The following is an 11,044-nucleotide window of genomic DNA, read 5'->3' as shown; positions in this document are numbered from 1 at the left end:
TTTTTTTTTTTGTATTTTTAGTAGAGACAGGTTTTCACCGTGTTAGCCAGGATGGTCTTGATCTTCTGACCTCGTGATGCACCCGCCTCGGCCTCCCAAAGTGCTGGGATTACAGGCGTGAGCCACCGTGCCAGCCATTACCCACCTTTCTAATGTTGGTCAATAGGATGGCTGTAAAATGACACCTCCTTGTTATTTTGATTTGCATTTCTCTAATTGCTAATGAGTTTGGGCTGAGCTACCTTTGAAACAATTTGTCCAGCCTAAATGAGCATCAATAACAGATCAGCTAAATAAGTCATGTTGTCCTATTTCACAGACTATTGTAGACCTGTTAAAAAGAATGGAACAAGGCTGGGTGCGGTGGCTCACGCCTGTAATCCCAGTGCTTTGGGAAACCAAGACGGGCAGATCACTTGAGCCCAGGAGTTCACGACCAGCCTGGGCAATGTGGCAAAATCTTGTCTCTATAAAAAATACAAAAATTAGCCCAGTACAGTGGCACATGCCTGTAGTTCCAGCTGCTTGGGAGGCTGAGGCAGGACCACACCCAGTACCACCCGCTCTGCCAGGCACTCACTGTGTGACCTTGGTTCTGCCTATGCCTCAGTTTCCTCCTCTGCAAAACAAAAAAGGGATGAGGAGAGTCTCACAGATTGTTGTGGAGAAGAGGCATTTGGAGATGCGCAGAGAGCAGCATCCAGTCACCTGCGTGCCCCAGCTCGGCTCCGATTCCAGCACTCGCTCCTCTTTGCCATACACCTTTGCTGCGCATCTACCGAATTCCAGGCACTGCTCTGGAGTCTCTCGGAACACAGAGGCGAAGTGCAAGGAAAAATAATAATCATCATATGATTATTAACCCTAGAGAAAATAAAATGCTACATAGGAGAGGGAAGGTAACCATAGATTACCATGTGGCGCAGCTGTGCCTTGTGTTTACACTGGTTTATGATAATATAAACTCTGAGCCAGAATTAATAACTAAAAGGAGAGAGGGACAAGGACAAGGGAGGGACAAGGACAAACTGTATCCTCAGGAAGCAGAGGCCCTCCATGCTCCTAAGGCCAGCGGCTTCCCTCAGTTGCGACAGGAACGTTCCTTGGCCTCCTGAGCCACTGAGGGCAACGCTAGGTGGCCCGCTGCTTGGGTACTGATGGCTGTCCAGTTCAGGGGCATCTGAGCCAGCAGTCTTTGGAGCCCAGCCTCACATACCATAGGCCCAAGAAAGAAGGCTTATGCTCCACCTGGAGCTGGAGCAGAACCAGATGCAAACCCACCCTGCCTCTGGGTCTGGTGCTCTTTCCTCTGGCCTGCTCAGAGGGCCAGGGAGGCTGGGGACCTCAGGATATCCCTTCTGTGCTGGAATCTTTTTTTTTTCTTTTTTTTTTTTTTGAGACAGGGTCTCACTCTGTCACCCTCACCCAGGCTGGAGTGCAGTGGCATGATCTCAGCTCACTGCAGCCTCTGCCGCCTTGGTTCAAGTGGTTCTTGTGCTTCAGCCTCCTAAGTAGCTGGGATTACAGACGTGTACCACCACACTGGCTAATTTTTTGTATTTTTTAGTAGAAACAGGGTTTCACTATTTTGGCCAGGCTGGTCTCAAACCCCTGATCTCAAGTGATCAGCCCACCTCAGCCTCCCAAAGTGCTGGGATTACAGGTGTAAGTGCCGGAATCTTGCACAGCAGAGTGGGACTGGTGAAATACACCCCGGTGCACACACACAGCAGAATGCTTGAAGTCCTTCCAGAATAATAAGCATTTATCATAGTATTACCACTATTTAATTTCATAGGAAAAAAAATCCAAGGAACAGTCCCTTTATACCTTGACAGGTCCCTAGAAGAAACTTCTGTTACCACATTCAGACAATATCTACTTAGTAAATAAACAAACCACTTGGTTCCAAAGCTTGTCAATATGACACATTTCACAATTGCTATATTTGATTCAAATTATTTGGAGTTAAAATACACTGCAGACTGTTTATTTTTCTGTCCCTTTCTTAGAGGGTAAGAATAGTAAATGAGACAGCTGGTCGTATTCTCAGCTCTGGGGTTCTGGTAAGCATTTTATATGGCAGCAGGCAGGAGCCGGGGGTGTGCGGTTGGAGACAGTTTTTCAAAATGAAATGGTCTGTCCTCCCCCACAGCTCCCTGCCCTCTGCCATTGCAGGATTACAGTAATTCTGTATCCCAAGACTAGTTACTTTTAAAATGCCACAGCAAAGTATCCCCAAAGGGTATGGTTCCCATTTCTTCATGTCACTTAATAGCTAAAAAACCTTGGGCAAATTCCTGAACCTAGCTTCAAGGTTCCTTTGTAGAATGGGGTTAATAATAGGACCTTCTGGCCAGGCACAGTGACTCACACCTGTAATCCCAGCACTTTGGGAGGCCCAGACGGGTGGATCACTGGAGGTCAGGTGTTTGAGACCAGCTTGGCCAGCATGATGAAACCCCATCTCTACTAAAAATACAAAGATTAGGCAGGTGTGGTGGCATGTGCCTGTAGTCCCAGCTGCTTGGGAGGCTGAGGCAGCAGAATCGCTTGAACCCGGGTGGCGGAGGTTGCAGTGAGCTGAAATCGTGCCACTGCGCTCCAGCCTGGGCGACAGAGCGAGACACCATCTAAAAAAAAAAAAAAATTACAGGACCTTCTTCACAGCGTCAGTGTGAGGACAGTCAGTGAGTGCACGTGGAGCGGGACTGCTGGCACATTCCCCAGTGTGCCATGTGCATTGCTGTCTGTGTGGCTGGCCCCCTGGAGCTGTGCAGCTGCCGTGGCCACAGAAGGGTCCAACCTAACAACACACATGGTACCCAGCAGTCAAGAAGTGGTAGCTGTTATAATTATTGTTATTATAGTAGTCACTTTTTCTCGCAAGAAAGGTGGACTTCCCTGAGTGCCACAAAGAGGCTTGGGTTAGTAACAGAAAGGAAATTAGCAAAATTGAGCTTTCTGGACCAGGCATTTCTCTGGGTGCTTTTATATGTTGCTATTTAATTTACTCTTCATATCCCCAAAAGGATATTATTACCTCTTTTTGACAGATTAGAAAACTGAGACCCAGAGATTTTATTTTACTTTTTTATTTTTTTGAGACGGAGTCTTGCTCTGTCGCCCAGGCTGGAGTGCAGTGGTATGATCTCGGCTCACTGCAACCTCTGCCTCCCGGGTTCAAGCAATTCTCCTGCCTCCGCCTGCTGAGGAGCTGGGATTACAGGCGTGTGCCACCATACCTGGCTAATTTTTGTATTTTTAGTAGAGATGGGGTTTCACCATGTTGGCCAAACTGGTCTGAAACTCCTGACCTCATGATTCACCTGCCTCAGCCTCCCAAAGAGCTAGGATTACAGGCATAAGCCACCGCACCTGGCCTAAGATCCAGAGATTTTAAATGAGTAAAGTTATGTCACTATTAAATATTCAAGCCAGAAAGGATTGTGAGTCGGCTGGACTCCAAATCCATTGCTGTTCCCACAGTGGTGGGAATGTGTGCTCACCCAGTGATGCAGGATTTTTCTCAGCCCCTTTGCTGGACTTGCGGAAGGGGCATCCCCTCTACTTGGCTGACCCCACTCTACCAACCCCTTGTAGGAGGGACCACGTGAGCGACTGAGTGTGGGTCCTGGCCAGACGCTCCAGGCACCGAGGCCACAGCCTGACTGGGCGTGTCATCTCAAGGGGAACACAGCAGCACCCAGGTGAGGGTGCCTGTGACCCCGAAACCCAAGAGGGGGCATTACAGTGCTCCTTTAGTTTTGCCATCCATGGACGGGGGTGTGGTAGCAGCTCAGTTAGCCCCTTGTCTCATTGTGTGGAGCAGTTGCCCTCCACTGGAGAGGGCAAAGGGCTGGTGTGATAGCCTTTCTGGGTACTGGCACTTGGTGGGTCCCGAGCTCTTATCTGGCATCCAAGAAGAATGAGATCAGGTGGACAACTGAAGGATGGTGAAGGTGGAGAATTTAAATGAGCGATGGAAATGGCTCTCAGCAGAGAGGGGAGCTGGAGAGGGGAAAGGAAGGGCAGGTTGTCTTCCCCGAAGTCAGGCTATCTCATCTCTACCAACTGAGTCTTAGGTCTTTAGAGGCACAGGATGGAGAGTACAGGCTGATTGGTTTGTGAGTACGCAAAAAAAGGTTAAAGCGAAGACATCACTCAAATGTAGGCACGACAGTGTAAAAAACCAATTAGGAAAGGGTAGGTATGTGTAAAATAGGTGAAGGATGATGATCAATCAGAGGAAAGTATGCCAAACAGAAAGACAAGTTCTCAATCCAGTCCCAGGATTTAACTTGTAACTTGCCTTTCAGTCCTTCAACTGTCTTTGGCTTGGAGATGCGGTTTCACTGGGTACCTGCCCCTATCTGCCTGGGCATTTGGCTGCTTCCTGTCACTATCACCAGCATGTATTCCTCCTTCTTATGGAAACAGCACATCAATTTTCCATGATAGAGCCACCCCTCCCACATTCTCAATCCGTGTGATTTGGGTAAGGCTAGTCTCAGGCCTGGCAAGTTCATTCTATTTTATACAGTCACAGGGATGGTTCAGGGGTGAACACTTACCCAATAAAACTCAGTCTCAGGACTTTTCTAAGAACTGTGGAAAGATGAAAACTGCTCTTTCTGTTGAACTTGAAACTATGAAGCCTGGGACTTCTGAGGGTCCCTCCAAGGAGGAAGCCCGAATATGAAAGAAAGCAAAGAGATGTGGAGAAATTGAGTCTGACAATGGTTTTTGAGCCTTGCCTAAATCCATCTTTGCCTAAAGCTAGATCTAACCTTTGACTTTTCAGTTACAGGAGCCAAAAAATCCCAGTATATTTTTTCTCAAGCGTGTTCGAAGTAATTCTTTTGTCATGTACAATCGAAAGAGGAGTTACAAAATTAACACAGGCAGTTCTTAAATCCACATAAGCACCAAGCATTGACTACAGATGATCTGTTCGCTATTGTTAATCCTGTGTGGTGGGAATACAGTGTTCATCTTATTAATCTTTAAACTTTTCTGTACTTTTAACCGCATAAGATGATCAGAAGAGGTAATGAAAACGGCACTGAAAAAAAAACAGTTTCCAGCACAGAAAAGGAAAAAATACAAATTGTTCGGTATCTCTCAGATCCAAAACCTAATACCTGGATGAGTATCTGGTGTAATTCTCACGTTAACACCCTGTGCCACAGGTTTTCATATTTGGGTTAAGCAGTGTAATGGTTAGTTTTGTATCGAATTGGCTAGGCTAGAGTAACCAGTTATTCAGTCAAACACTAACTTAGGTGTTGCCTTGAAGATATTTTGTAGATGTCAATTACCTTAAAAAATATTATCAGTAACATGGGTGGACCACATCCAATCAGCTGAAAGGCCTTAGAAAATGGAGGTTTCCCTGAGGGAGAAGAAATTCTTCCTGTGGGCGCCTCATCAGCTCCTGCCCAATTTCCCGGACTGTCGGCCCTACTGCATGAAATTTCAGATACGTCCAACCAGACTTCACAATCATATTATGTCAATTCCTTGAGATACATCTATTTTTCTCTCTCTCTCATTCTACTTCTCTACCATATATATCTCTCTGATATATATACAGCCAGCCCTCCATATCTGTGCTGCATCTGCAGATTCGGCCAACCATAGTTTGAAAATATTTTTTAGGTCAGGCACGGTGGCTCACACCTGTAATCTCACCACTTTGGGAGGCCCAGGCAGGAGGATCACCTGAAGTCACGAGTTCAAGACCAGCCTGGCCAACATGGTGAAACCCCGTCTCTACTCAAAATACAAAAATTAGCCGGGTGTGGTGGTGGGTGTCTGTAATCCCAGCTACTTGGGAGGCTGAGCCAGGAGAATTGCTTGAACCTGGGAGGTGGAGACTGCAGTGAGCTGAGATCATGCCACTGCACCCCAGCCTGAGCAACAGAGCAAGACTCTGTCTCAAAGAAAAAAAAAACGTTTTTTAAAAAAACAATGAAAAATAACAAAACATAAATACAAAGAGCTATTTACATAGCATTTACATTGTTAGATGTAAGTAATGTAGAGATCATTTAAAATACACAAGAGGATGTGTGTAAGTTATAACCAAATACTACACCATTTTACATCAGGGACTTGAGCATCCACAGATTTTGATATCTGCAGAGGGTGGGGGTGCTAGGGTTGGGGGGTCCTGGAACCAACATCCCACGGATACCAAGGGACGACTGTACGCATCTCCTACTACTGCTTCCGTTTCTGTGGTAGAACCCTGACTGACACAATCAGCCATGCCCTGGATGTTTCTTGGGCATTCTCTGATCCCCAGAATAGGAAAAGCCTCCTGAATTCTTCCCTGGGAGTCAGGCCTGCCTGCCTTCCTTTCTTTTCTTCCTCCTGGAGAGCTTGTACCTCAGAAATCTGGAAGGCCTCTATCTCTGAAGGGCATCATTTTCCTTCATCTGTCTAGCTCGTCATGCATTTGCTAGATATTAACAACTAATGAAGCCTAGCTTCTTCAATGATAGCTTTATTGCTAGCCTCTTTGTTTTAGACATAGGGAGTTATCTCTGTCCAATTCCAGAAGTTTACCATATTCCCTCCCCTTTCTCCATCTCAAGTCCCACTTTCTCTTCACCACCTGTTAGACAGACTGAGAGCTGTCTCCCAACACCCATTCTCCCCTTGTTCCATGGCAGTAGCCAGCCCATGACTTTACAGGATAAAGACTAGATTTTTCAAACTCCTTTTCAGGTAAGTGCAACTAGGTTATAGCCAAAGGAATAGAATAGATGCAATGTGTCCAACTTCCAGGTTGCGCATTAACAGAAGGGCAGTCCCACCTCTCCCTTTTCTTTCACCTTCCAAATGGCCAAAATATAGACACAATGATGGGCCATACTGGATTTTGTGGGCCACAGCACCACCCAAAAGGGAGTGGAGAAATAAGAGACAGCAAGCTTCAGACCTGTACTGCTACCTGGACTTCCATTTGGTTTATGACACTGATTTTTTTTTTTAATTTCTGCAGCAACAGCCAAATTTTTTTTTTTTGAAATGGAGTCTCACGCTGTTGCCTAGGCTGGAGTGCAGTGGCGTGATCTCGGCTCACTGCAACCTCTGCCTCCCAGGTTCAAGCAATTCTCCTGCCTCAGCCTCCTGAGTAGCTGGGATTACAAGTGCGTGCCACCACGCCCGGCTAATTTTTGGTCTCCAACTCTGACCTCATGATCTGCCTGCCTCGGCCTCCCAAAATGCTGGGGTTACAGGCGTGAGCCACCATGCCCGGCCAACAGCCAAGTTTATATCCTAACCAACACACCAACTGGCCAAAAGAATAACCAGCTCCCCCAACCCGCTGTCTTCCCCAACCTAATTATTATATTGGATTGTCTTGTTACCTGGCTGTTCCTCCTCCTTCCCACCCTTAAATATGGTTGACCCCCTCTCCCACTGGGTCTCCCCTTGAATCTGGTCTCTCTATGCTGTCTCCCTTGGAAATCTCATCCACTCTCATGGAAAATGACTTAACATGCTTCTAATCCTAACTCATCTCTGAGTACCAGGTCTGCTTATTGGACTTCTCATTGATCAATTACCAGTACCTCAAACTCTGCATGTTTAAAATACAACTCACTTTCCTCTCTCTCACACACACACACACAAACACACACACACACACACTCACCATGGGGGTAAGTAGGCAACCTGTTCTCTTCTTGATTTCCTTATTCAGGTAAATGAAATAAATGACACCACCATCCTGCCAAGAACCCAGGCTTAAAACTACAGCAGAGGCCACAAATTCAAATGCTTAGAGACCAGGCAAGAGGCAAGGGACAAGTGGTAACTGTGCGGAGCCAAAGAGCTGCTGACCAATCTTAAAAAAGCAGCCACAACTTGCTGATCTCTGGCATGTAAATATTAGCCTAGTGCTGTTGCGTCTTCTGATCTTCCAAGAGAAGTAAAAAATCTAGATTTTATGTTTTATATGATCTCTCTAGATTGTACAAACAAAACAAGAAGCCATCTTGAACTGGTCAATATGTAAATCAAAAATTTAAAAACATATTTCCTATTTCTAAATAAATATCATAAAATGACAATGTAACTTGTAGCAAAAATAACTTGACAGATCTTTCTAATATGTCTAAATCATTTTTTGGTTTTTGGAAGTTATGAATCTTTTGATACAGTTGTCACTAGATTCTGCCCCTGTATGGGGTGATGATTTGACATAGGACGCAACATTGAATTGTTCCAACAACTTCCTCATTAAATGGATAATCATTAAATGAATTAAGTAGAGAATTTCCTTAATATCAATGATACTGTTTTTAGTGTTGAATCCTCAGTTTCTTATTAATAGCAATTAAATTTAAACATTTTATAGACTTTATAATAAAGTCTAAGAACATACAGAACTGATTCAATATCTCCGTTATTGACTAAGTCACAAAAATCACTTATTGAAATATCTTTTAACTTACTGGCTTATTCACTATGTTCTGTTCACTCTCAATTCATGGAGCTTCACAAACCAGGGGGCTTTATTTCAAGATTCAAAAAATTGAAAGGGCTTAAAAGTTTATTACATTTTTCACTTTTGTCACCAAATACATTGATTTATTAGAAAATCCAATAATTTTTCTCTTGGAATTGATACTTCACTTTTTTTTTCAAACAGGATACCTATTTTTTCTTATCCATATTAACTTCCACTTGTTTCAAACTTCCCTTTGTTTACATATGTCCAGCTGCTTTACAGTTTATTGAAATAATGTCAGCTCTAATAGCTAAAACATGTTTTCTTATAAAGCTAAAACAAATACTGCTCGGCACGGTGGCTCACGCCTATAATCCCAGCACTTTGGGAGGCAGAAGTGGGCAGATCACTTGAGGTCAGAAGTTTGAGACCAGCCTGGCCAACATGGCGAAACTCCATCTCTACTAAAAATATAAAAATTAGCCAGGTGTGGTGGCGCACGCCTGTAATTCCAGCTACTTGGAAGGCTGAGGCAGGAGAATCACTTAAACTCAGGAGATGGAGGTTGCAGTGAGCTGAGATCATGCCACTGCACTCCAGCCTGGGCAACAGAGCGAGACTTCATCTCAAAACAAAACCAAAAAACTCTAAAATAAATACTGACATCTCCATTAAAATATCATTTATTAAGGCCCAAACTCTTTAAAATATATTTTTCAAACAGCCACTGCATTTGTTTCCATTACAGTGAACATACAGAACTTACTGACTTCCACCACAGTGGTTATAGCTCAGGGGTAGAGCATTTGAATGCAGAACTTACTGACTTCCACATTGCTTTTGCAGACCTAGCACTGCAGGCTTGTCCATCAAGGTTCAATTTGCACTACTTAATTTCATTATTTCTGCTATTTGGTGTGTGGTAGTAAATATAGTTTATCAAGAAAAGCATGAGTTCCCTGACTTGTATTGGTTTATCCAAAATTGAATTTGATAATTTAGTGCCAAATTAAAACATCCACATTTTTCCTAAACTTTTGGCTGAAACTCCATAACTCTCTCTAGAATTACATTAGCATTTTTTGTGTAAAATCCAGTGACAATTTTCTTATTTGGTACAATATTCCAATTACATCTTTATGGAACTATATCTCAAATGTAATTCTTTCTTGTCTACTCACAATAAAAACAATATAGTGTACTACATGTTTCCCAGTGTCATAAGATCAACAAAAACCATTATATTAAAAAACCTTTAAATTTGCATTTTAATTATTAAAACACATTCACATAAAAAATGAAGCTTCTTAGATGATGATTTTAAATACACCTCTTTGATTTACATATTTTTCAAAAAGCTGTTTTCTCATTTGGGTACATCTGGTTTTTAACAGGTGGGTCCAGAATACAATGGCGTGTTCATATCAATATTAATCCTTTTGAAGTTCTAGTAAATGTGTGTGAAATGCTCAATTATACTTAACTATATAGTAGTGCTAAAAATTCTGACAGTACCTTCTAAATCTTTTTTTTTTTTTTTTTGAGACAGAGTCTCGCTCTGTTGCCCAGGCTGGAGTGCAGTGATGAGATCTTGGTTTACTACAACCTCCATCCCCCAGGGTTCTAGCCATTCTCATGTCTCAGCCTCCTGAGTAGTTAGGATTACAGGCACACACCACCATGCTGGGCTAAGTTTTTATTTTTAGTAGAGGCGAGATTTCACCATGTTGGCCAGGCTGGTCTCGAACTCCTGGCCTCAAACGATCTGCCCACCTTGGCTTCCCAAAGTGCTGGGATTTCATAAGCCAGCCAGCTTGGCCCTAAATCTTTTTGATTGCTTTATCTTCACTCTGATAACCTTTTTGGGAGTTCTAAGTTTTCAAATACTTAATTTATAAAACTGATTATATTCTTTCAAGTTCTTTTCTCATCGATAATCACAAATTTTCTTCACTTACACAAGCTTTAAGAGCATTCTGATGAAATATATGTTTAACACTTTGATCTTTTAACAATAGAACTTCTGAGCACTAAGTACCCAACATTTTGGTCACTAGCAATGTCACTCAAATTTTTGGTTGAAAAAAATTATTTTTTCATTACAAAACTATAGATTTTATGTAATAAAGTTTATCTTATAAATTACAAATTTTATTTTGTGCTGATTCTTAAACAGTAGCAAAAGAAGTTCCAGGCTGGGATTCATTATTATTATAAATTTGTTTGTTCTTCTGCAGATATCAAGATTTACATTTATCATACTTAAAAGTATTAAAAATTCATCCAGATTTTTGTTGTCTTTCATTCTAGGTGGATGTTTCTAATATTCTATAATAAAATCTTAAATGTATAAATATAAAACACTGCATACCTATTTTCCAAAGAATTAATGTATGTGCTTACAATAGAAGTATTTTATTATTTTTTGAGACAGAGTCTCACTCTGTCGTCACCCAGGCTGAAGTGCAGTGGTAAGATCTCAGCTCACTGCAGCCTTGACCTCCCAGGCTCAAGGGATCCTCCCACCTCAGCCTCTCCAGTAGCTGGGACTACAGGCATGCGCCACCACGCCTGGCT

At 42.9% G+C, this 11,044-nt stretch overlaps 1 long non-coding RNA gene across 8 annotated transcripts in view; it reads right to left on the bottom strand.

The window, feature by feature from the left end:
- The window catches only part of LOC131383224 (uncharacterized), a 146,562-nt gene that overhangs the window by 133,764 nt on the left and 1,754 nt on the right, over positions 1-11,044 (bottom strand). For 3 of the 8 annotated variants that reach the window (XR_009213083.1, XR_009213086.1, XR_009213081.1), the window contains exon 3: positions 4,575-4,667. The exons of 2 other annotated variants lie outside the window; for them this stretch is intronic. This is a non-coding gene — a long non-coding RNA (uncharacterized LOC131383224). Of the gene's footprint in view, positions 1-580; positions 620-677; positions 805-3,209; positions 4,668-11,044 lie in introns of those variants that run through there. 3 more of the 8 variants (XR_009213085.1, XR_009213082.1, XR_009213079.1) reach the window with 3 other exon arrangements.

Source organism: Hylobates moloch, unplaced genomic scaffold (assembly GCF_009828535.3).
Source record: "Hylobates moloch isolate HMO894 unplaced genomic scaffold, HMol_V3 SCAFFOLD_4, whole genome shotgun sequence".
In the NCBI taxonomy this organism is placed as follows: domain Eukaryota; kingdom Metazoa; phylum Chordata; class Mammalia; order Primates; family Hylobatidae; genus Hylobates; species Hylobates moloch.
Note: the sequence above shows the minus strand (reverse complement) of the source record. Positions and strands in the feature narration are given on the sequence as shown.